This window comes from Micromys minutus, assembly GCF_963924665.1.
Source record: "Micromys minutus genome assembly, chromosome: 33".
NCBI lineage: Eukaryota > Metazoa > Chordata > Mammalia > Rodentia > Muridae > Micromys > Micromys minutus.
In genome coordinates, this window is record NC_137968.1 from 16,667,428 (window position 1) to 16,695,246 (window position 27,819).

Below are 27,819 nucleotides of genomic sequence, written 5' to 3' on the forward strand. Positions count from 1 at the left end.
TACAGAGCTCTTTGGGCCTTGGATCATCTTGTCCCAAGAATGGTCACTGTCTTAGTCAGGGTTTTACTGATGTGAACAGATACCATGACCAAGCCAAGTCTTGTAAGAACAACATTTAATTGGGGCTGGCTTATGGATTCAGAGTTTCAGTCCAGCATCCTCATGGTGGGAACATGGCAGCATCCAGGCAGGCATGGTACAGGAGAACCTGAGAGTTCTACATCTTCATCTGAAGGCTGCTAGCAGAATACTGGCTTCCCGGCAGCTAGGACCAGGGTCTGAAGCCCATATTCACAGTGACACACTTACTCCAACAGGGTACACCTTCTAATAGTGCCATTCCTTGAGCCAAGCATATGCAAACCATCACAGTCACGTTGGATGTGTTCGATGTGATTAGTTAGTCTGGGAAAGATTGACGACAGTCATCAGATTCAAGGTCAGGAGGCCAGAAGCTGGCTGGTTATTGAAAAGGGTGATAGAGGTGGACAGTGGGGGAGGAGGGGGTGATAAAATGGCAACAAGTTATTCTATTTTCTCATGTTCTCCTTTCCCCCAAACACTTCATTGGCCATTCATACACCTTTATGCCATATAGTTGCGATCAATCTATGTTTCTAAACCTTCTGTGCCGCTCCCTTGTTTATCACCCACTAATGCTGGTGCACATTGTCTCTGGCATCTTTAGTGCTGCCTGATCCTGCTTTCCTCATTTTATCAGGCATGTTTAGTGGGATGCTTTGTTGAAATATATTTGAACATTAATGCTGATTATTATAGCCCTGCAGCCTTGCAAACTCGTGGCTCGGATGCTTAGCAAGTATTTGTTTCATGAAATAAACACATGGATATTTGGCTAAAGTAACCTCTTAAAGAAACTCAGTGAGTCCACTTAATGCTGAAGATTTTTGTATGAGTAGAGGCCAATTTTCTGGAGGATGGGTACCTTCTCAGGGTCACATCCCTGAAGAAAACTGTGAAGTTCTGAGGAAAGCATTGTAGAGGCACAGGAGAGAAAGCAGGGTGGGGGGAATGAAAAGGGGTGTGGATTTGATAAAAACACACTCTATGTACCCATGAACTTCCCTAACCAGAATAAATTAAGAAAACAGACATGCATCTTAAATAAAGAAAAAGTGAGGATTTTTTTAAACTAAAAAATTATAATCAATATTCCACCATACCTATGTTGAGTTCAGTTATAGTCTATCAAGGCAAAAAAAAGTTCCATAAAACACATTACAAAAGATCAAGAGTTCAGTTTCAAACAATGCATAACATCTGTGCTAAAAAATACAATAAACTTATTCTAACATTATTCCTGACATTTCTTACTGGATCTACAGTAGTCAATTTCAGTTCATCTTCAGGATGCTCATAGATACAAAATCGAGCTATATCTTGATAGCAGGGAGTTCACTTTATTGGGTATAGTAGAATTTCATAAACAAGCAAGCAAGCAAAGAAAACTTTAAAAGTGGCTTGTAGAAACATAGGTTTCCATTAAAAGCAGCAGAGCTTCATGGTCACACCACGTGATTTCATAGCATTTTGGAGTATGTTACACAAAGTGAAACCGGGGGTTTAGTGATGAGAAATCCTATTCAGTTGCTTGGCAGTCAGGATATCCATAAGGAAAGGCCTCAGCCAGGGAGATTTTAAAGCATGCCAGTGTTTTCTGCATCCCTCAGATTAAAACACATAAAGCCACACTTCCAGTTTATCCTTTCTGAACCAGCTTCTATGGACTTACTACTTTTCCTGGCTGCTATCACATAATTTTATCTGAATGTCAGCCTACTGTAACCTAAGATTCTCTCGATAATCCTATGAGGTAGGTGTTCTTGTCGCCATAGAAACAAATGAAGAGGTCTCTTGGCTTTCCCAAGGTGACAACCAGCACGCTGTATTGCCTGTCAGATGCTAGGCTACCCTCTAGGTCTTGATGAAATCTGAATCCACCTGCGGTCAAGCCTTTCAAAGACTCCTTTCAACCCCAAGGGTGCAGCTCTATTGCTGTGATTTGCACCTTAGAAAGTTACATCCAGAACCCTCAGAAACACGTCAACCCTTTGGAAGCTTTGGAAACGATTTTACAAACAGATATAATCTCTATATATGACTGCCTGATATGCATTCCCAAGTGAACACTGTGGCCTTCTCCCGAGAACACCAGATATAAATCCTCTGCATCACGTCCAGTGAAATGATAGGTCTGTTTATCAGAACAAGCAAGAACCCAGCTGCCCCATTAGAAAATGACTTTTCCAGAAGTGAGAGATGATGTACAGCTCACGAGATTGGCCAACCATGATTAAGAAGACATACATGCTCCCTTATGTAGGACGCACTGGCAGTCCCTATGGTTTGTCTCTCTTGTTCTACGAACCAATCTTGGTGATATATTGGGCTGTCTAGTATGAACTCTATTTTACAGTGTTTGAACTGTCCCCGGTACAAGCGCTCTTTTTGGCTCTGTGTTTCTTTTGTCCGGTGTTTCAATAAAGGAGAGGGAAACTGCCAGGATCCAGCAAAAATTGCACGGACATGACCCTTGGAAGGTGAAAGCGTGCTCTCTTCCACCTCATTACTTTTTATTATCCCTTTGCCAAAGAGAAAGACAGAGACCATAGTGTGCGACTTGTCCCCTGGCTGAGTGACTGACCCTGCCTTGTCATGTCTGAGTGTGTTCGTAACCTGCTCAGATATCAGAGCAAGTGCAAAGACCAGCTCTCAGTGACACAGCAAGCTTGGTGGTGGTTAAAGTTTCTTTAAGGGCTAAGTTGCCAAAATTATGCAAACGAGGGAGGGAGAGAGCATGAATGAGTGGAAACCCATTTCAGGATTCCCCTCCTCTACCATTGTCTTCTTTGTAAAGGAAGCAGGGTGCAAAACAGGGGTTTGAGTTTTTGCCCACTCATCTACCCTTTTTTTTTTTCTAAGAAGGCTAATTTATAGGGAAATAGAAAGAACAGCTGGGGGAAATGAAGATTTTGGTAGATGGAGCACTCATTAGATACACGTTCAAGTTATTGGTAACTAGGGCTCTGCACTGACTGGTTTTGTGTCAACTTGACACAAGCTGGAGTTATCACAAAGGAGCCTCAGTTGGGGAAATGCCTCCATGAGATCCAACTGTAAGGCATTTTCTCAACCAGTGATCAAGGGGAGAGGGCCCAGCCCATTGTGGGTGGAGCCATCACTGGCCCAGCCCATTGTGGGTGGAGCCATCCCTAGGCTGGTAGACCTGGGTTCTACAAGAAAGCAGGCTGAGCAAACCAGGGGAAGCAAGCCAGTAAGTAACATCCTTCCATGGCCTCTGCATCAGCTCCAACTTCCTGACCTGCTTGGGTTCCAGTCCTGACTTCGTTTGGTGATGAACAGCAGTGTGGAAGTGTGAGCTGAATAAACCCTTTCCTCCCCAACTTGCTTCTTGGTCATAATGTTTGATGCAGGAATAGAAACCCTGACTAAGACAGGTTCTAATATAGACTCCTGGTGGCCTATGAAAGACTCTGAGAAGAACCATAGCTCCTCTCTCACCCCAGTACAAGTGCTGGTGTGGTCAGAATTTAAGCTGAAAATACGATGTAAGGCAGATACAAAATTTTACCTTGCAGTTTTTAGAATAAAATAGGGGTCAAGAGAAAGGGGGAAATGTGCAGTTACCTGATGGTTATGTTTTCACAATTGTGTTAAGGTTCCATTGTCTCTTGGAGAAATTGGCTCTCTGGGGTGTGGCTCTGAAATTTGTAAGACCGTGCTGGTAATCATGACTAGGAAAAAGGTAAGCATGCTAAGAATCTTTATATGTGTATAGGTTTTGCCAAAAAGAATTCTATATCTGCCTAGTTTTGGATCTCCAGAAAGGAATTAATTGGATGAAAATAAGTGTTTCTATCTAAGCCTAAGGTACCATTATCTCAGAGAAGAGCTCTGCTTGCTGTGAGCAGAGTAACTTTGGCCTGGTTTCAATGCACAGTGACTTTCCATGAATGCAGTCACTGAATGGGAATTGGTATAAAGTCACACTTTTGCTTCATTCAAGATATCATCATAATTTATTCATTTTGGAAAAGCCCATTCTAATAGGAACACCCCTTCCAGTGTTGGTGGTGCTGACATTTACAGACTTGTGGGTGATCAGGGCTGTGAAGGATTGTGTGTACAGGTGTGTTTTTCCACTGACTTCATTGGTCTCTGGAGGCAGTAACCTCCAAGGCCTTACTTCCTGAAGAACAAATGATTTTGTTTTAGATGATTTCCTCCTTTATGTCTCCTTTATAACACAGCTACGCTATTTTATTGATTTCAAGAAACATCATGGAGGAGAAAGCTTCTAATCTCTGACTTTCATTTCAGGGTAATAAAAGGTATGGGAAGTCTCACTTTTATTATGGCCAGTGTGTCTGGCAATGGTTTTCCATTTACTAAGACTTTTATTTTATTTTTAAAATTACTTGCTTTATATTTTTTGTGATCATAATATAATTACATAATTTCCCTCTTCTATTTCTTCTAAACCCCTGTCATGGACCCATCCTTGCTATCTTTTAAATTTATGCCCCTCCTTTTTTATTAATTGCTGCCATATATGTGTATGTATATGTAATACTTGTATAATCCTAAATAAAATATGTTAACGCCATAGGATGTTACTTGTATGTATGTTTTCAGGCTGGCCATTTGGTATCGAAAAACTAACTGATGTGCTTTTTGGTGAAGCTTCAACCCTACACAAAGAACTGTAGGCAATCAAAAATGCCGAGTGTGAGAGAACAGTAAGACTTTGTTCACTTAGGACCTCCCATTCTTCTCTTGTAATTCAGCTTCCATCAATACCGAAGGCATTCAGGAAGTTGTGAGTCCCCTCTGCATACTGACCCATCCAGAGAACCATGTCTGCCTAATGTAGTCTTTCTCTTTATTTGTACTTTGATTTTCTCTGGTGTCAATCATGCGTGGTCAATCAGCCCCAAAATATAAAAAATGGGAAGTTCGAGAAATAAATCGTTCATGCATTAAAGTTAGCATCATAAGCGGTTTGATAAAATATTATGCTGTCATGCACTGTTCTACTTGGGATATGCAGCGTCCATTTATCGAGTTAGGATCATACCTTATAGACTACCAACTTTGTGGTTGTTGAGATAGGATAGATGGACAGACAGACAGACAGATGATAGATAATAGGTGGTTGTCAAATTTACATAACTTGTATTGTTGTGCACTGTTTAATTGTTCCATGATTACTTTTAACACCTTTACTGTACCTAATCTATCTTAAGCTTTATTATAGGTAAGTGCATTCAAAAGGGTATTAATTAGATTACAGTGTCCAAAGCTAGGACCTAAAGTTTGTATGTACCCATTTAGCTCTTAGGAATACATTCTTGGGTAATAAATGTTTGAACATTGCCCATAGATTTGGATAGGTTTTCCCTGTGTGATATGAAAATGTGTATGAAATGGCTGCCTTATGGCCTAGATTCACATCCTGGGAGGTCGGAGGCACAGCCTCTATTATAAGGAGCCTCAATTATAAGAAACTTTATTGACCTTATTGAACAGATGGAGACAATGAGGCAAATCTATGGTAGGATTGGAATTGAACCCTACTGTATTTTAGATTCACTCTCTCCGACATGGTGGTAAGGGAAACTGTAACATTGTGACGAAACAACCAAAAAGAAAAAGTCACTCCCACCCACATACATACCTGGTTGCTTCAAACAGACCACCAACCTTGAGAAGGTTTCACAAGTATCAGAGCCCACAACTAAGGGAAAAAGTTATAGAAAAGACTGTTAGATCCAAGCAGGGATGTGAATATCTGCATTAGTTCTGACCTCAATCTCTTTCTGCTTTGATGCACTGGAGATCTGAGGTGGCCCTGTGTAGATGCTACGCAATGGGAAAATAAAATCAGCTAAACCAGAGTTTATGGCACACACATGAATCCCAGTACAAGGAAAGCAGAGGCCAAAGAGTTGTGAGTTCACAGTCACCCTGGGCTACATAGCAACGCTCTTTGTATAAAAGAAACACAAACAAACAAGAAACAAATGGATCGGATGTGATTAGAAGGGTAGCTAACATTTAGCTAGCTCTCGCTGCACACTACACACCACTAAACCTTTTTTCATAGATAATCTGGTTGAGCTTGGTGGGTAAGAGCCTCATGTTGCAGTTGGGATAACTGATAAAATGAAGCTCTCTGCGATTCTAGTAGAACTCAGTTTGTCCTTGACCGTGTGAATACAGACAGCACACCCAAATCTTCAGCTTGGGCAGTGAATAGCACTTGGCAGATTCCTAGCTGTGATGGATAATAATCCCTCCGACTTTCATAATGGCAAGACTGCAGTAGTCAGGGAAGTGTTAAACTTGCTGGAGGTATAGGAAAGAGGATTGGATGTAAGGTATTCCAGGAAAGTGGTAAAGGTTTGCAGTTGATAAGAAATAGTTTTATCCTACTCAGAGGAGGAGGGGGTTATTTTCAGTAGCTTGACAGAAAGCTGTAGATAACAAAAATCTCAGGTCGATTCTGCAAAGCATGTTACTTAAAGCCCTAACCTACATGCTGTGTTTTTCACTTAACTGTGATTCTGTGAGGGTATTTTGATATGTGTGTGTGTGAGAGAGAGAGAGAGAGAGAGAGAAGGAGAGGGAGAGGGAGAGGGAGAGGGAAAGGGGGAGAGAGAGAAGGGAGGGAAGGAAAGAAAGGAGATAGGTAGACAGACAGACAGACAGATGTGGGCATTTAAAGGGCAAACTTTAATCCTAAGCTCTGAAACCTTTGGTTCAGTAGCTGTGAGACTTTGCCAACTGTGGAACCTCACTGGACCTTAATTTGGCCATCTGTGAAATGGGGTGGATAAAACTGAACCACGGCATCACTTTGCAAGAATGAGCTTCAATCAGTATGTGGAATTACCCGGTCCCTCTCCAGGGCGCAGAGCTCAGAATCTAACAGAGGCTCAGAGCTGGTAATTTTCAGATATGGCTGGTGGGTGATCATTTCTTTCTACTTGATGTCCTCTCTAATTGCAAAAAGATGACAGGGAGCAGACAAACTGTGGCACGGACCCAGGGCTTCTGCCACAGGGACAGAAATCTCCTTGCTGATATGATTGCTTGGTGCTCTGTTTCAATTCCCAACGCCTTTACTCTTAAATTACAGCTACTGAAGCAAGTCTCCAACCGAGTCCCCTGAAGACGGCAGCAGTTGTCGAGCTGAATAGCAGTTTCTAATGTCAGCACCAGAAATCACAGGACCAGCAGGGTCCCCTTCCCAGCTCCCTTTAAGATGCCATTTTGATTTAGAGTCTAAAAGTCACCTAAAGATCTGCATTCCTTGACTGCTCTTTCTTTGGTTAATAATTATTTACTTCCACATTCTGGGTATTCTTACCCAAGTGTGATGCATTCTAGTTAACAGGACTTGAAGCTACGCTGTCCCTCAGGAAGTGATATGACAGTAGGAAGATGGCCTTCAGCCCAAGGAACGCGTGTGCAGAGAATGCATGTGTTTATCCTGTAGGAAGGGCATGCTGCAGGCTGTGGGGATGAAAATAGACAGATTCCACATACATGCATTGCTTATTACACAGTAGATTGGCTAGTGTCATGGAACCGTCACGGACAGATTCTAATAATCTCCAAATGCTGACTTTGTAGCAATCTCTTAAAATTTTCTTAGGATAAGTCTTGATCCCAGATTTTTCCTTTTCCCATAGATATAATGAAGAATTTATCAAACAGATAGAAGGACATGAACACAACCCAGCTGCAAGCTTATTTTTATTTTTATTTATTGGGTGTGTATTGATGTCTATGTGGAAAGGCTGATGCCTGCCCTTAGGGCTGAACATAGTTCAAGTTGGGGGGTGGGGTAGAGGAGTTCAAATGTAAGCTATGGACAAGAAGAAAACAGTTAAATCTTCAGGAACCAAGAACAGTGGCATCAGAAGCTGAAATCTGTGCTGTATTTCCAACAGCTGAGGGTAAGATGGGAGCCTCGGAGAACAACAGACTTTGAATTCAAGTCTGATTGGAGGAAAATCAGGTTTCAGTACCCGACTCTGGAAACAGAAAACATGAGTAATTGGAATAGGAAAACATCTCTCTCATAAAGTCTCAGCCCCAGACAGAAGGCTAGAAAGTATTAGAAACTATTCCAGCTTAAAAATAATGTGTTGATAGTAGTCAGGTCTGGGGGGGGGGCAGGAATAAATTAAAGCAAGCACTAGGTTAAAGAATCCCTCAGGAGTGACAAAAGGACTACACTCTCCAGTTCTCCTCAGTCCTGGCTGGATGCAAGACTTATACACAAAGCCCTGACCTACAAAGCCACTTACAGAGTCTCAAAACATGTTAGCTCATTTCCCCCACTAAAATACTATCAATTCCTACAGAATACCAACACATTGTTGTTAGTAGGTCACTGGATGCCACAAAGGTTTTGGTTGGTAAGATACCCTTATCTGACCTTTAAAATGTTATATCCATAAGACTTGATATGACCTTACCACGGATATGTGAGTAAATCCTTATACTCACAGGAAAGGTGACAGCTTGAAAAACCATCTTTCAATTGTTCCTTGAAAGATGAACTCTCCCCTACCGCTAGGAAAGTCTAAAAGGAACAGCTAAATACTGAGAAGAAGGAAAATAATGCACATTTTAGACAATGGCTTGTCAGTTATGATTCCAGGGACATATTCTTGAAAGAGCTACAGCCCCAAGGGCAAGCAGTATGTTGCCTTCCATTGTTGATTGGGTTAGGGAGAGGTGTCGCTACATAAATATATCAAGAAGTATCTGGAGACCTGCATAACCTTCATGCTCTTGAAAGTCTGACTGGTTTTGGTTTTTATAATATGACAAAACACAGGAGGAATGTCCTGAGTGTCGGAGGGAAGACTGAAGATAGGAAATAAAGAAGAGAAAAGCAATGGTCAGGACAAAGAGGTCTCTAGCCACCTTTTTCTTTTTTGTTGGTCTGCTTATTTAGTTGATGAAACCTGGTTGAGTTTGCTTCTCCTTGTTTCTGCTAAGCTAGTAAAACTACAGTCAGTCAGGAGATTGTAAGAAAGGGAATAAACATAGGAGAGTTTAATTAGAGTCTAGCTGGTTTCATTACTAACCTTGATACCACCTTGTATGATTCCAGAAACAAGTCATATCAACTTCAGATTCGCAGAGATATCACCTGTAGAGTGAAGAGAGAAGCACTTTTCTTGGTCCACCAACATGACAGTAACACAATGCCATAGTTTGGTGAGGTTTAAAATTAAAGAAATTTATTTTTGATGGGTTTAGAGGAAAAGAAGTCTAAGATCAAAGGATAAACAGATTTGGTTCACAGATGGTGAATTCTCATTGCATTCTCACAGAGTGTGCTGTGTTTTTTAAAAGTTTTCTTTTCTAAAAATCTGAATTGACAAAGATTGCATATTTTGAAGGTATTTATTATGGCTAAGACTGCGGGTGTGGATACTATCGTAGTAGTTATGAAAGTAAAGATGGTATTTCACATTCTAATTTAGATCCCCTTGGATGTATACTCACAAGTGTGTTTGCATGATGACTTGATATCAGTGCACATTGCATAAATATTACCATAAGTTTATCAATATGCCTATTGCAGATCTGCTTATAATGGATGCCTACAACTTGTAACTATTTTTAAAAAGATCTATTATATATATATATATATATATATATATATATATATATATATGTGTGTGTGTGTGTGTGTGTGTGTGTGTGTGTGTGTGTGTGTGTGTAGCTGTCTTGGTGTGGGCAGCTGGACGTATGCCCAGAATAGCATGTCAGACCCTTTGGAACTGAAATTGGAAGCAACTGTGAGGCATCTGTCATGAGTGCTGGATACTTAACTTGGGTCCTCTGCAAGAGCAGTTTGCTTTTAACCACCGAGATACCTTCCCAGCCTGGGACTTGTCTTATAGCTGGAATGGATAACCCTGATTCACATATTCTAATTTCTTTCTACCCTCCAGATCCTGCAAACACAGCTACTTTGGCTATGAGTTTGATTTCTTTGGACATCATGTATGAGAAATATCATACATGATTTGTGGTTGAAAACCGGAGTGGAACTGAATGTCCGCAGCAATGAGTACACGGCATGGGCCAGAGAGATGGGTCAGACGTTAAGAGCACTGGCTGCTCTTCTAGAGGACCCACGTTTAATGCAGATCATGATATGGCAGCTTACAACTGCAGCTCCAGGATATCCAGCATCATCTACTGACCTCCCAGTGCACTTCATTTACAGAATACACAGACATAAATGCAGGCAAAGCACCCATACACATATTATGAAAGTAAAGTCTGAAAAAAAAGCACCAAACAGTAGTTATTTAGCCTTTCATAGGGAAAGCTTGCAAACTTCTTCACTAAAACCTCTGCTTAACTTCAAACTAGTCATTTAAAGATTGAAGCCTCAAACACTATGATGAAAATTTGCATACCACAGAATTCTACAGCCATGGAAAATGGTTATTATAACTATTGCTTTTATATTATAGTCACATTTATTGGCGCGTGGATAGCTAAGGCATGACTAAGCAGTTTGAATCTCTAGACAATTTATTGACAGAAAGGCGGCATTGTTAGCAGAAAGATGAAAGGAAAAGGCTGCTTTTATTCATAGAGCTTTGGTGAAAGCTGATTTTTTCCCCCTATCAAAAATATAGACGTGCCTTAGTTTGAGAAGTGTATTTTGCAACCCTGAATATTAACAGAGAATTGAGGATAATAAGCCACATTGATTTAGAAAGGCAAAAAGGGAACATCTGCTCTTTGGCTGCGATTTGTCCAAATGTGAAATCCTGGCTTACCATGCAGAAAAGTCAAGCTGCCTAGCAAGAATGCACGGAGCATCTTCTATTTATAGAGTAATGAGCTGTGGAAAGACAGATGTGATTGGCAGGGGCTGTCTTGAAAAGTCCTTTGTGCTGTTGGTCCACTTCTTGATTTTATTATATTTTCTCCAGTTCTGAAACTCTCTTGAGTTCTTCGCCTTCACGTCCGTTCAGTTGGATAATATATGGTGGGCAAATGGGAATGGATGTGCTGCAGTTTGTTTGTTAAAGTCACTTGAGTGGCAAGATGAAGGATTTGTGCTAAACTTCAAAGACGGCGAGGCATTTTCGAGCTTTATGACTGGGGGTGGACAAGACGGTTGGGGCCGTGCTTCAGGATGATTAATCTGCAGCTCTGGGTAGGATAAATAGGCGTGGGTGAAGGCAGAGAGATCAATGAAGTAGTTTTCCCTGTAGGCTAGGCAAAGCATAATGAGGTTCGAGCTGGACCAGGAGCAGAGGAATGAAGAAAAAGACACAAGGGTTGACAGATGCAGGTGATAAAATGTGGGATTTTGACTGAGAGGTTGGAGGTTTCAGCTTGAGATGTAGTTAATGGGAGCAGGGAGACGCAGGGGCCAAGCTGGCTTGGAACAGGGCTCATGGATTGGTGGACAGATTGAGTTCTATGGTCAGCTGAACGTGAAGGTTGGGTAGTCAAAATCATGGATGGAGGTGGTTTACCAGAGTTCTGGGCATCACTGGACAATATCGTGAAGCAGGCACAGATTTACTATGACAGAGAAGATGATTTTGTCCCAAGATCAGATGCCAACAGCTTAAAAGGAAGAATTAGGGTTAGGGTAAGTCAGATAGCAAGCACAGCTTTCAAGGTTCATTTGAAGAAGCTTTGCTGAATACAAGAGAGACAAGGGAGTGGGCTCAAAGAACTATTAGTTGAGAGGTTGACCAAGACCTAGGAGGGTGTAAGACAGCAAGCTGAACAATGTGCCTCAGCAAAGGGGCATAGCACAACCAGAGTATACATTGATGCAGGGAACAAAGCCAATTTGTAGTAAATATTGCAATAAAAATTTCATTACCTTCTTCCTACCAGTGTTCCAGAGAGAAGTGAATAATGTTCTCCAGATATGCTCTGTAAAACTGAATTTCCCCCTTTTCCCAGTCCAGAGATATCTTTTGCTCTTCCTAAATCTGATTAGACTCGAATTCCTTGTTGACTTGGTTATGCTTTTGTTTTATCACATATATCTTTCAACACCCAAAAATTGGGGAAAGAAATGTTCTCAAGAAAAATATTACTTTCCCTGTACCAAATCAGCAGATAGCTTGTTGCATTTCTGGTTCCCCAGGTCTCTCTGTCTCTGCTCACCTTATTTATTGTTCTTTTTGTTCAAGAATATATTTAGGGAACAAATATTTCAGTGAATTCTGTGTCTATTTCTTCAGCTTTGGTTGCTTCTATTTTCTTTTTCTTCCTTCTAATTTCTTTAAAGGCAGAATCTCATATAGCAGAGTCTAGTTTCAAGATTGCTATGAAGTGAAGGTTGACCTTGAACTCTTGATTCTTCTGTTACTTACCATCCAAGTGCTGAGATTACAGGTATGCATTATTGTTCCTGGTCTTTCCCCCTATTTTTGAACAACAGCCAGGAGCTCTTGGGTTTGTAAAGTGTCAGAAGACTTTTTTGCATTGCTTCTTACCATGGCGTCACTCAGAAAGCCCTCTTGTAGGTGAAGTCAGGAACTTAGTGTTTGCTATCAATAGTCTGAGCAGCAGAACTTGATGAGCCATCTGGCTGATTGAGTCAGATGTTGTTTTCTATAATAAAGTTCTTATTTTAATGGTTGTCATGGTGACTCCATTTTGGCTTTTCAGTGTTAAAGGTCTAACTGGTGAAACTTAAAACTATCAAACTCCTATAATCTACTCATTGTAGATATGCAGAGACATCAGATATATACACAAGACACATAAACATTTTCTGTAGGTCCACACCACTGGCATGGAGTGTTCCAACAAGTCTGATCTTTATTTTATTTTATTTTTCATAACTGATATATGGTACACTGAAAAAGTCAAGTCTGGGCTTTTGCTTCTTTATTTTTACCTTGGAAACAAACACCTTCATTTGACCTTGAGTTTGAGAAAGATCATTTTTGAAGTAGAAACCAACTAGCTCATAAAATAAATTTCAGGTACTTTTCATTTAAGAATATAAACATATTTTTTCATTGTAGAGTTACACAAAATTATTTAAAATCACCTTGGAAAATGACTTTCTCCCAGACTCTTGATGAAAGCATTATTTTTTAACTTATAAGCCAGATATGTCTGGGCTGCCCAGCTGTAGGCTGCACTGGGGCATGAACAGACTTGGCAAAGATATGGGAGTATGTTCAGGCCCCAGCTTTGCCTTGGATCTGGAAGGCAGTATCCACACATGGCTTTTTCCACTGTTCATTCTTTGACAGTTGTTTTAACAGGGCTGAGTGTGGAAGCCTTTGAAGTAGGCAAGATGAAGGTGGAGGAGGGAAAGAAACGCCCATCTGAGTATCCCACAGAGAAAGAATGATTAGACACCAGGCTGTGGTCTGGGCTATACGGAATGGCTTGCTACTCTCTCAACCTGTTTTATTAGCACCGCCATGAGGATGGCAGACCCTATGCTACCACAGACTCAAAGGCTGTGCCTTTCATAAACTGTGATGAATCAGAATAGAATAAGATACAAGATTGGTTTGTATCAGAGTCACAGTTACGTGAATCTGAAGATCCAACATGTGTAACACACACCCAAACCATTTGAATTGATACAAATTGCATTGTGTATTCAGTGGTCTCCTTTTCATTTCGAGTGGATGGTGCAGGATATTTAGGACAGAACACTGGAGCAGCCATCAGTGATATCAAGATAAGGTGGTCACTGCGGCAGAGCATTGAATTTCAGGCCAAATTCTTTCTTGGCTCTTCTCTGATCGTTTTTCACATGTTTTGCCTACTGCCTCAGGCTGCTGACACAGAAAAAGACCAGTTATTTGGGATTAGCTGGCATCTTCCACAAAGCTACTGATGAAGTAAGAAACAACATTCTTCTAAAAAAGAACATGAGATAGTTTATCACAGAGCCAAATGCCAGTGGCTATATATAGTCAGGAAACATAGACCCAAGTTAAACCAACACAATGTTCCGAAATGGTAAGTTTTGTAAAGTGTTATAATAGTAGTCCAAAGATTTCATTATCGAGGCACATCTAATATACAACAGTAGAAATGTCAAACAGATAAGCCAAAGTAAAGCTGGGAAATCTCTGTTTTAGGACTCAGAAGTATCTGATGATATTCTTAGCCTTTGGGTTGGTGAAGGCAAGCCATCTTGTTTGTACATTCTAAAAGGATTTACCTAGCAGTTACAAAGATATTAGACTGCACACAGTTAGGCAACAGCTAGGTATATATGAGGCTAAGCCAACTCAATTTGACTATGAAATGACAGTGTTCCAGCTCTCTACATGTGACATCGGTAATAGTCATGTGTACAAGTCACCCAGCCTTGTGGAAAGTTTAACACAGATGTGATATTTTTTTTTCTGGGAACTTCAGTTCACACTATTCAAGCAGGATCAGGTAGGGAGATCTTAAGAATCAACTTTGGGTCTAGATTAGCAATCTTGGGCACAGGCAGAGTCTTGGTACCAAGAAAGGCATGGCATCAGCACAGTGGTGACGGGACTGTTGTGGCTGACATACATGTCCAGGATGGCTCACCCATGTGGCTATGAGGCTGAGATCAGACCCAGGAAACTTCAGGAGCATGCGCACAGCCTTCAGAGTCTGCTGAGACCCCTGAGGTGTCTAGATGATAATATTCTGTTTTCTGACCCTGGGGCTGAGTCTCTTTGATGCTTGTGATCTCATTTTGGATGTAACCTATTGATTTTTTTTCTGCAGCAGTAATGTTAGACAGAGTTTAAAGACCTTTGGCAGAAATATTTGTTTCCCCTGATTGAAACTCTCACTTAATATGAATTTCCTCCATCTGCACAGTGTGAGACCTTTTCTACAGAACACCATGAGAGGTCTTCAGGCAACAGCTGCTTCAGATATAATGCTTAATGACTTCTTGTCCAGCAATGGGAATTCATGGTAACTTTTTGGGGCTGACACAGCCCAGAATGTACTCAGGAACTAGAGCTTCCCATCAATAGACAAATCCATAAACATTTATTCTTGGTATAGATGCTTCACATGGCTGCTCACCCTCTTTCCAAAAATGTTTCTTTTTGCCCCCTAGCTCATTTAATTGCATTAGGGAGAAAAATATGATGTGTTTTTCTTCAGTGGTTTTAAAATCACTCTCTTATCAGAAAGGCTATGGTTCAGGCAGAGCTGGACTAGGGTGGGTCAGCCAAGGACTTTCTTTTCTTGTCCATTTGTAAAGAGAAGAGTAAATACAATGAGAGTAAGTAAAAGTCATTCTACAAGCATGATTCTTTCATACAAGTTCCCACGTATGAGTTCTAATGTGGCCAGCACCTTCCAAATGAGGCAACAACTTCATATAAAGAGCCAAAGTCACCACCTGTAACACTGGTCAGTCCTTGATGTAAACATCCAGACATAAATGGAAACACATTGATGAACATGCTAAACTGGCTTCGGCTTTCCATCCTCCTATGGCTTATTCCTTGGTAGATATCTTATTGTCTACCCCAGAATAAAAAGGACGTGATATAAAGAAAGTCATGGCTTGAAAGTGATTTGGAATTCTGAACTCTTTTGCCTCCTAACTTGTCGTCAAAAAGAGGAGAGAAATTAAGCAAAACAGGAGCAGGTGGGTAGATGTGTATCAAGTTTTTCTTTCTGGATTAGAGTCTACACCTTAAAGTTGTTCTAAATAGATGGACAGAGATCCAAAAGAAGTGCTTTGGGTTTCCATTTCCATTTCCAGAGGAGATTGGGTGGGTCCTTGTGCAACGCCCCACAGTGACACTCTCATATTATACCACGGATGCAGTGTGTTAGTGCTGGTGGGGCTCTATCCCTCCAACGTAGAAGGAACGCACACATTCTGACTTGTCCTGCAGTGGGGAGCAGCTAATGGGCTTTGGTGAACACATGAGGAAAGATGTCTCTGGGGTATAGTTACCCTAGAGCTGATGAATGTTTGGCAAATTCTTCTGCCTGAGCGTTACCAGGAAATTGTGAAGGCATCTTGGAATGTTCACAGTACTGGTGATGGCTAAGGAGGTAACACATGCCTGATCCTGGTGTTACCATGGCTTTCTCCTCTTTGCCTCATGACTGTCTTCCAAAAAAGGAAAAGCAAGGTTACTTAAATAAGAGAGGGTCACCTAGTGAGAACGTGTCATTTGTGCAGCTAGACAAAGGCTAGTGGGTAGAATTAATCTCAAGCTTTCCCTCTAATACTCAGTAAAGCAAAGACCTGGGGAGATCAAGTTTAAATCTGAAAAACCAAGAAATTCGTACTGTTTACATCTAAGTGTGTTTGGTTTTGACCTTCCTGTGTAAGCTTATACATTTTATATTTATAAATCTATGTCTATGTCTATGTCTATGTCTATATCTATATCTATATCTAATCTATTACTTACATTCTAAGGACTTCAGTCTTTAACTTAAAAATTTATCTGGGTCGTAAAAGTTACAACAGAAAAAAGTGACAAAGATGGCCCCAGTGTTAAAGCTAGCTTGAAACTTTATACTTCTAGATGAGGGCATATAAATTTCCTCCATGGATCTTGATCATGTATGTGAGATATTTGTGAGTTTTTAACTGGTAGAAAACTCTTGTAAAATATCTTCAAAAATTATTTGGTAAATTACTTGCTTATAATGTAAAGAAAAAATGGTACTCTTATATTAATAAAAAGTTTTTTTTTTTCTGGTTAAAGAAACAAAATTGTAGACTACTAGTACCAAGATTCAGTTTGCCCCTGGAAACAGCAGTAGGGGTTTCTTGTTCTGTCTTGGCCACCCGGTGAATCAGTTCTTCAAAATCTCATTGATTTGGGAACTGTCTCTTCCCTGTGTCCATTGTCAGTATGGAAACTGTCATTTTCTTTCCTTTGTTGCAACCGGAAAGAAAAGACTGATCTCAGTCTTGCTGTGTGCTTTACCCATTCCATAAAAACAAGGTGGCAGATTATGTCGCTCCACACAGGATCAGACGTAGACATCACTATAGGCATGGTAGGCAGTGTCCACAGCTAAGGCTGGGAAAGCTTGGCAGGCCCTGAGTAAGACAGAACAGTAGGAACTTTGCCATGGATGGATCATATCATCCTACCTGCCTTCAGTGTCTTTTCTGTATTTCACTGGGCCTCCCTTGTGTGAGTAAGACATAGAAAGAAGATAGGAAGGTTTTTACCTGCAGGGTAAGGAGATCATCCTCTTTCTGATACTCACAGACATGAGGAATGTAAAAACGTTGTGGGATTCTGATTGAAGAAATGGACCCCGAGGCTTCTCCAAGCAAACAGCTTTTAATTATCTCAATAGACTCAGCAGAACTTCTGTTGGAAAAGACAGTGAGCAGGGCTTCTTGCATGGTTGGTGTTTCCCTGTCCCTCATGCACGGAGAAATATAATCTGATTGGCTATTTTGTAACATAGGGTGGGATATTAACCCGAGAGAAGGAAGAAAAAACAGACTATAGGAGAGATGTCACATTTACTTAAAGACACGTGTTAGCCTGTGCAGCTGCTTGTCTCTTCCTTGATTCTTGGGAAGCCTGACTACAATACAGCCTTGGATTAAGGGAAGAGGTGTGTGATGAATAAGAGAGACTTGAAGGAAACCAGTCTGGTTCAGTGGTGCTGGTCTCATGGAGTGTTTTATAGCAGCCTTCTCAGAACCAAACATTTCCTTCAGGAGAGAGGAGCAAAGCTTACCATGCCTAGGAGGTAAAAAAGATCACATGTCTACACATGTAGACCAGTCTCTAAACCTGTGTGTGTGTATGAATAGATATGCCTGTGTATGTGTATACATAAATACATATATATGTGTGTGTTTGTATATATATATGTGTGTATGTGTGTGAATATATGTCTTTGTGTATGTCTGTATATAAATACATATATATGTGTGTTTGTACATATATGTGTGTGTGTGAATATATGTGTGTCTCTGTGTATGTATACACACATATGTGGGTATGTGTGTTTTTGACTATTTGTCTGTGTGTCTGTGTGTGAATATATGTTTGTGACTGTGTGTGTATGTATATGTGTTTGTGTGATTACGTGTGTATATGTGTGTATATGACTGTGTGTGTGTATGACTGTGACTGTGTGTGTGTGTGTGTGTGTGTCTTGCCTCCCCAGGAAAAGCTCCCCAAAACCTTGTGCTGGGCAGTGAACACAGTGATTGTCCTGTCATTTGCTTTTTCTCCCCTGATCAGCTTGTTGATCCTCTCTTCTTTTCTTTAAAGCTCACGTGGAGATTTTAAATTTCAAGGCAGAAAGTGAAAATACCTCCACCCGGAAGTCATCATTTCTGTGACCCAGCTCCTGCTTGATAGATGCTGTGGACCCTGATGTTCTACCCATCCAGCAGCTCCTAGTAAAGAGTCATTTCTTCTCCCAGGAAATACCTGACTTTGTTCTCATTTCATCTGTGGGAGAATACTGAAGTCTGAGCAGTCAGAACAACACAATGCCAGGACCAGAGTGAGTCACGTGATCCAACTGGTGTCCGTGGCAGTTAATGGATGTGCGTGACAACTTTGGGGAAAACCACACGGATCTTTTCATCCTTCTGCTTGTGTTAATAAGAACTAAGTTGGTCTAGACATCTGGAGTTGCAGGTGAAGTCTCACGCTAAGACCCATGATCAGGAATGACATGGCAGAGAAGTAAAGAGAAGCCAAACTTTGATGACTACCTTTGCAGCCAGCTGTGCCTGGAAATGTATTTTACTGGCTTTCTGCTTTGTGACTCAATAGTCTTCTTTCACCATGAAGCCAGTTGAAGAGTTTTTTTTTTTTTTTTTTTTTTTTTTTTTTTTTTTTTTTTTTACTGTTTATTTATTTGAAAGGTTACTTTCTATTACCTATCTCTCTGTGATTTTTGGAAAAAAAAATCTACAAAGTATTTCTAATTGATAGCGTATCACTCCAACATGCCTTTAGCACAGCACATGTCAGCACACACCCCCTCCTCCCGTATGCTCAAATGGCTTGTGAGAGGGGGAGTCTGTATGATTCTCTCTTAGCTACATTAGCCTCAGTATCCACATGCTCCATTGCTTACATGTTCATGATCGGCTTGCTAATGGTGCGTGACAGAACATGGTGCTCTAGTTAAGGATGGCTGAGACTGTGACTTCTGCAGGCCACTCTGATTCTACCCTCTCATATCTGTAAGCAGGTTAATCTTCAAGTCTAACTGGAGTCTATACCCAGAGTGCGAGACAAGTCTATAAAATCTAAAGTGTCTCACATGCATTTAATACCCCCATTGAGGTACATGTTTGTGGATGGGCCTTATTTTGCTGAGGGTTTGTGGGTTTTGCTGATACTCATAAAGAATTAAGGAATCACTTGTTAATTTGTAGGGAATGTAAGTAGGCAATAGAAGAAGGATATTGAGGGCTATTTGATCCTTATCTTTACTGCAACTCCTCACCAGGATAAAAGGATCTACATGAGGTGCTGGTCATAACAAATGTCTATTTAAAGTTTTGGTAAGGATAAAGGACACTGTAACTAGAACGAAATGGCAACCAACAGACTGGGAAAAAAATCTTCACCATTCCTACATCCAACAGAGGGTCAATATCCAACATATACAAAGAACTCAAGAAGTTAGACTCCAGAGAACCAAATAACCCTATTAAAATGCAATACAAAATAAAGAATTCTCAATGGAGGAATATTGAATGACCAAGAAGCACCTAAAGAAACATTCATCATCCTTAGTAATCAGGAAAATGCAAATCAAACGACCTTGAGATTCTACCTCACACCTGTCAAAATGGCTAAGATCAAAAACTCAGGTGACAGCAGATGCTGGAGAGGATGTAGAGAAACAGGAACACTCCTCCATTATTGGTGGGGTTGCAAGCTGGTACAACCACTCTGGAAATAGGTCTGGTGGTTCATCAAAAAATTGGACATAGTGCTATCCGAGGACCCAGCTATACCATTCTTGGGCATATACCCAAAAGATGCTCCAACATCTAACAAGGACACATGCTCCACCATGTTCATAGCAGCCTTATTTATAATAGCCAGAAGCTGGAAAGAACCCAGATGTCCTTCAACAGAGGAATGGATACAGAAAATGTACATATACACAATGGAGTACTACACATACACACACACACACACACACACACACACACACACACACACACACACACACACACAAAACCCCACACATGGTATGAACTCACTGATAAGAGGATATTAACCCAAAAGCTAGAATACCCAAGATGCAATTCACAGATCATAATGAAGCTCAAGAAGAAGGAAGACCAAAATGTGGGTGCTTCAGTCTCTCTTAGAAGGGGAAACAAAATACTCACACAAGAAAATACAAGAAAAAAGAGTGGAGCAGAGACTGAAGGAAAGGCCATCCAGAGACTGCCCCACCTGGGGATCAATCACATATACTGTCACCAAACCCAGACACTATTGGGAATGCCCAGAAGCGTTTGCTGACTGGAGCCTGATTTAGCTGTTTCCTGAGAGGCTCTGAGAGAACCTTACAGGTACAGATGGGGATGCTTACAGTTAACGAACCATTGGACTGACACAGGGACCCCAATGAAGGAGTTAATGAAAGGACTTAAGGAGCTGAAGGGGTTTGTAACCCCATAGAAAGAACAACAATATCACCCAACCAAACCCCCAGAGCTCCCAGGGACTCAACCACCAATCACTAAGCACACATGGAGGAACCCATGATTCTAGCTGCATATGTAGCAGAGGATAGCATTGTCTGGCATCCATAGGAGGAGAGGCTCTTGGTCCTGTGAAGGTTCTATTCTGCAGTGTATGTGGATACCAAGGCAGTGAGGTGGAATTGGATAGGTAAGAGGGGAACATCCTCATAGAAGCAGGGGGAGGGGGACCTTGGAAAGGGGATAACATTTGAAATGGAATTGCATAAACTATCCAATAAAAAGGAAATAATATTTGGTAAATGAATAAGAGGGAAATTAAATTGAGAAAATCATTGCATCAGGAAAAAAAAATGACATTTTGTTGAGAAATTAAGGACTTTCCAGTTGGAGGTGATTTTAGTCTGTTAAATTTCACCAGAGAATGGAGTATTTTACCTTGACTACAGTAGCGGAGGGAAGAAAATAGTATAAAACCCACCTTCTGTTTCCAGGCAGAACTGAGTACCTTGCACTTTATCTGAGTCTGAGCAGATTTATTTTTCATATAGAAGTAGAAAAATGTTGAAAGTCATTCCTATGGAAATCAATCTTTTTTGTTCTATTATGCATCGATGAAAGAAGTTTCTTGATCATTAGAATGATTGAAGTCTGAATTCTTTTTAATGAATATTACATTGCTACCCATTAAGAGGAGGCACTACAGTGAGGTCGACTGGAACCCACGCTTTACTCCTGATGGTGTTTCCATGATGGCTTCCAGGTGAGGTCCTCTGAGCCTGCTTGATATTACAAAAGGGGTGCCTCTCCAGCAACATAGAGTGCCGGGCACAATGCAGTCAAGAAACTGCTTTAGATCCAAGTAGGCATGGTCAAAGGGCACAAATGGGCTGAGTTTCTGAAAGCAGCAATGATCATGGCTTTAATTAGTTGATAGAGCTTGACTGCTGTGATGGGATGCTCTGCCACCTCACCTGTTTCCAGATGCAGCAGTTTGGTACCTAATTACTATCTGCATCTTCTCAGTTGTTCTGCACCCTGATGCCCACGTCAGTTAATGACAGTGCCACCCTACTAACTGCTTAAAGCAGAAGCCCCATCACTTGTCTTGGTTCCAACAGTCTTATCCTTTAATTGTAATCACTTGCATTTTCTTGACTGGATTTATCCAACATTCCTGGAACCTATCCTTTTTGCTACTGTGGATTTTGCTACTTTAACGGTTGAGGTAATTACCATGAAAAACTTTTATACTCTTGTATGCTGTTTAAGGGTTTATCTTTTACTTATTTCATTGCATAGCAACACAGACTCATTATTAAAAAAAAAAAAAAACTCGAGCATATACACAAAAAACTATAAATAATAGTTACAATCCCACATACATTTCAGTTTCTTATCAAATAGGAATTAGAAATCATGGTACAGAAAAGGCCAATAAAATTGCATAAAGATATATGATGTTTTAAAAAATTCTATGATATATCAAAACTAAACATCCTGGAGGTATTTATTTTTAAGCGAAGAGTTATTTTAGTAATTGTTGAGGGCCTCTTCACAGAGCATTCATCCATTGGAAGAGTTTAGTCTATACATATTGACTTGAAAAGCAAATGATCAAACATGAATGTGTGATGGGAAAGTATATCTGGTGATATCTGGTGTCAGCGAAGCTAATTTCAGTGAACTAAGCACCATGTAGACCTTATATGAAGTTCTAGAGCATGGAATTTCATATTAGGTGTGACCAATTATTTTTAAATTTTAAAATCATCTTGCGAAAGTTCAATAATATGTAATATCTTCATGTCTCGGCAAAAAATCTCCATCATAATGTTGAATTTCACTTAGCATTATTTAGATCTATCTCAGCAGATAATGTGAAAAATAGAATAGAAAATAATTATACTAGTACACTCTAGTGATACTGTCTGTGTATTCACAACGGAGGAATTTATATCTCACCAAATGATATATTTTTATTGGAGTGTGTTCTCGTAGTTATCACTTATTTATGGAAATTTATAATATTGCATATTTTATTGTCATGGCGTTAGTTACAATTATCTTATTGAATGTTAAGGAAACCATGTCCTCTCCTCACAGCAACTGAATTTGGGACCCTGAAAAGCCTCACACTTGGGAGTGGGTGCTGTAGCAGTGAAAAACCAATAGTAATGGGAAAGAGATGTTGATGTCACTGTGGCACAATGAAGCAGCCGTCTGCCATGTAACCATCTTATCTTTAGTGGAATATATATTATCTAGTAATAAACATCTCAAGAATTGCGATTTGATCTTGTTAATTTCTCTTTTTGCAACAAACAAGCCTTGACTTTTGACCAGCTCATATCTGGTCCACATTCAAACTTAAATTAATACATTTTCTTCTGGGGAGAAAATGTCCATGATCTATGCTGTCTTGTATATTTCATTTCAGGGTGGAAGTGAAACAGATCAATTATATAGACATGTCTAGTGTCTCCTATAATTTTTGAGTATCAAACTGCCTCCGAATCAAGTGTCTCGAGCAAATGGTAACTATTACGAATTTTTGTGTTGCCTATGAGGTTCCACTACTGGCCTGGTTTAGGGTTTATCATGTAATTACATTTGGGCAGAAGGTTAGTTGTTCTACAAGATTCCTCAAGATTCACTCACATACCTGGCTATTGAGTCTGACTGTAGATTAGCACCCAGTTCTCTGCATGATGTCATGGCCCCAGCAGGCTGGCCCAGCATCCTTCCATGGCCAGACCAGGACAGTGCATTTAGCAGTAAAAGAATCTACCTTATATTAGAGACCATAGACTCTGAAGTTCTCAGAGCATCATTTCTGCTACACTTTATGTATTGTTTGAAACATGCAAGGATAGGTTCAAGTTATGGTGGAATGGAGGCCACTTTCCACTGCTAATGGTGTCATATATTGGAGCCCCCTTTTTCCCCTCAACCTCTTATAGTATCTTGGTTTCCTTCATTATATACCTGAAGAACAGATAATCAAAAAGGTATTGGTCAGTGGGACCATTACAGCACAAACTACTTTCAGATCTTTAGCTTGTATTTCTATCCATTTTTAATCCAGGCTTGAAATAACTTATTTCAGGTGTCAGTATAGATGACAATAAAAATTACACTTAATAGGCACAAAGATGTACATATATATAATATTTAAAAATATAGAGAAGTATATGTGTATACACACATATAAAATGTATTTATCGAAAGGTAGCAGCAATATGACTCAGTGGGTAAAAGAGCTTGCCCAGGTAAGCATAACTTGAGGATGCGTCTCCTGAATTATTGTGGAAGGAGGTGACGAACTTCAGGAAGTTGTTTGCTGAATTCCACCTGCTGTTGCTACATGTGCCACACTCATATGAACATGCAGCACACTTACACTCATGATAATGGCACATAAAATTTAATAAAAATTAAAATACATTTGTTGAACTTATTATGCTCTGAACATTTAAAAACGTGACAGGGAGGTACACCGTTTAGACATGTATAACTATAGCAACTTAGGAATAAGTAGCTATCAGAACATTTTACTTAAAATGACTCCCAAATATCCAGATGAGGCTTTTGTCCTCTCAGGGGAGAGGGGCTATGGGAAGAGGGATTGTGGAAAAAGGGACTGGGTGGGGGCAGTGATCTGCATGTAAGGTGAATAAATAAATTTAAAAAAATGGGAAAAAATCCAAATCAAAAAGAGCAAGACAGCAAGCAGTAATGGCATTTGCAACATGCTTAGCATTTCTAGCAACGGATTCCAAGATGGATGGTTTAGCCATCTGGGAAGAATTAAATTATATACTCATAAAATCTATGTAGGCATTAAAATATTAATAGGAGTTCTTTTATTATGGTGATATTTATGGTTGACGTTTACTGTCCTATTTTTGCATATTTACATTTTTTTATTTGAAGAAAACATTATAGTGCCTTATAAAAAACTGAGTGGCACCTTATTAAGATTGTGTCCTCGTAGCTGAAAATACGGATTATCTTTTGTTCTTCATAATTCTGTGAAGCAAATGGGCAAAAAAAAAGTCTTGTTGATTTAGCCTTTCAAAAGGGAATCTTAGAGAAAAGACTGTTCACTTCTCTAGAAAAGCAGAATCAATAGTAAATATAGACTTTTAGATAGTAACTTATGAAGAATTTGTTCACTTGCCTATGGAAACTGTTAAGTCTCTGGATCTGCTGTATATAAACTGCTTAAGTATCCTGGCTACAACCCAAATCTAAACACCCAAGAACATTTGGGGCTGATGATGTCAACAACTCTGCAGTCTGAGAGCCAGAAGGACCATGTGCCTAAGAGCAGTGACATATGAGTGTCTGAGTTCAAAAGAGAGGAGGAAGAATGGAGAGGAGAAGGAGGGAGAGAAGGCAGGGCTAGGGTGAGAGAAAGGAAGATGAGAGAGAGGGAGAGAGGAAGGGGAAGGGGAGGGGGTGAGAGAGGGAGATTGAGGAGAGAAGGGGGAGAGAGAGGGGTAGGGGGAGGGGTTTGGACAGGGAGAGCAAGAGGGAGAGGAAGATAGGGGGAGGGAGGGGAAGGGGGAGGGACAGGGGGAAGGAGAGGGGTAGGGATAGGGGGAGGGAGAGAATGAGAGAGAGCCTTCCCAAATTGTTTCCCCCCCAATAAGTTGTACTATGGCTAGCTTTAGTAGTTAACACAACACAACACAGAATCACCTGAAAAGAGTCTTAGTGATTGCCTTAATTAATTGATATGTGAAGAACTGCCCCACATATATGTTAAGGAATATATGCTATTCCTTATATAGAAGGTTCTGATGTATAAAAAAGTACAGAATTTGAGCCCATCACAAACAAATGAGCATTTCTCTTGCTTTGGCTCTGATTTGATGTGACCAGTTATTTCAAGTTCCCAGTGCCATGTCTGTCCTGAAGTGATGAGTTGTACCCTGTAAGTTAAACCCTGGCTCCTAAGTTCCTTTTTTTGGGGGGGCAGAGGGCAGGATTAAGTTTTTTCTTTTTTTATTTAATCACAGCCACAGAAATACAACTAGGACAGGTTGGATGATATTAATTCAGATTGGTGAGGGAAAACTTTATTTTCCTGTCTACTTGATGTGGGAAATCTCTTCACAGATACACTCAGCAATAGAGTTTTATAAGTTATCTGAGCATCTCTTAGAATCATGACTGGGAGTGGCAATTAGAATGTATGTGTTATAAGTTGGATTCAGTTCTTTCTTTTTCTGATTTAATTTTTTTATTGGATATTCTCTGTATTTACGTTTCAAACGCTATTCAGCTCTTTCTTAACAGTTATGGGTATCACATATGTGCAAGTTATGAGTTGGATCAGTTCTTCTAAAACCTGATGATGCTTGAATTGCATTCTACTTAAAAATGGTTGTACCTTTTTTAAGGTATTTCCACTTATAAAACCAAACATACCAATTAGAGAAGGTGGGTATAGTGAACACACTTAGGAAATACATGACGCTGAAAACCAAATGACCCTGGCACGTGGAATGTGCGGGTACCCACACCCCCACTTGCAATTTGCAAGGAAAAAACATTTCTTCATTCAGAGAACTTACTTGATCAAGGATGACATTCTCCAGATCGCCACAATAAGGCTTCTTAATTATTTATGTGTCTCGCTTAAAACATTTTAAGTTCTCACCTAATGCTTCCGCAGTGACCGGTTCTTCATACATGTTTGTATAGTTGTTAGCCACCTTCCATTCCCCTTTCCCCATTATCCTCAGATAATCCACCAAGTCATCTATACAAGCCATTTTGTCTCTCTCTACACTTAAAGACTATCTAAAGGATCACTGAGAACATCTTCATAAAACCGATAAACCCACCAACCAAAGAATAGAGCTCAAACTCCAAATTCTACTTTCTCGAAGAAACAGAGGTCCTTCTGCCCAATTTCCTAGGATTAGAAATTCACTTTCCTTTCACATATTCAAAATCTTGAGTCCTGGGTGTGTAAAATTCTCATGGTGTTTACTGGCACCTTTGGATAGAAAAATACCTGCTTGACCTTTGTGTGAAGCCTGACGGTAGTGTTGCATCTGGAACTTTATTTCAGTTGCTGAGACCACTTGTATCTTTCAGTTTGTGGAGCACTTTGCTGCATTTTCCACCATTATGGGTCCACTTGAAAAAAATATTCATTTGCACTTTAGTTTTCAAATGCCAGTGTGACTCTACAGGTGAGTGCAATCTCATTCCAACATGAACATTTTTGCTGCTGTCATTGCTCCTGTTTCTTCTCCTGGTCCACTCTATACTTTTTTCTTCCTCGCAAGAAGCTCTTTGTTCTGCCTTGGAGTAAATCGCCATCCTTTAAGGCATTTCTCCAGAAATACTGTTTGTTTCACTGAGTAGCATTTTTCTTTACATATGCACTTTCTCTATGGAAAATTAATAACCTCAACCAGTTTCTCACAAGAAATCCATGCTGAGCGTAGAGAATGCAGTCATTTGTTAGTCCTTATGAGCGGTTGGTCCCATGATCTCCAAAGGTACCAAAATATGAAGATACCATGTCTCTGACATGAAATAGTATAATTTAATTTACTTTTGTACATATATTGTTTAGCATATTAAATTATATATATGTATATATAATATCCCAGAACATCCAAACCAGTGCATATCTTTCTATCTGCTTCAAATGATCTTTAAATGATTTTCGACATGTGTAATAGCTATGTTATACTGTATTGATCACTGGGAAAATCACAGCAAAACATGTCCCTATTGAACAAAGATGCACTTTTGTTTCCAATGCTGTTAATTTTTGAAATTTCTTTTATTTAATTATTTATGCATGTCTAAATATAGCTGTATACATGTCCCCATCACATGTGCCTGTGGAAGCCATGTGGTGAGCAACTTGAGGAGTCAGTTGTTTCCTGGGGGGTTCTGGGACTGAACTAAGTTCATCAGGCATGATGGAAAGTTTCTTGAACTGCCATGTTATGTGGTTAAGTGAAACCTCAAGAGAAGGATTTATAGACATGGAAGGCTGTCTGAATTCTGATCTCTTGAATAATAAACCCCCAAATGATGCAGGAGGTTGCATTGACTAT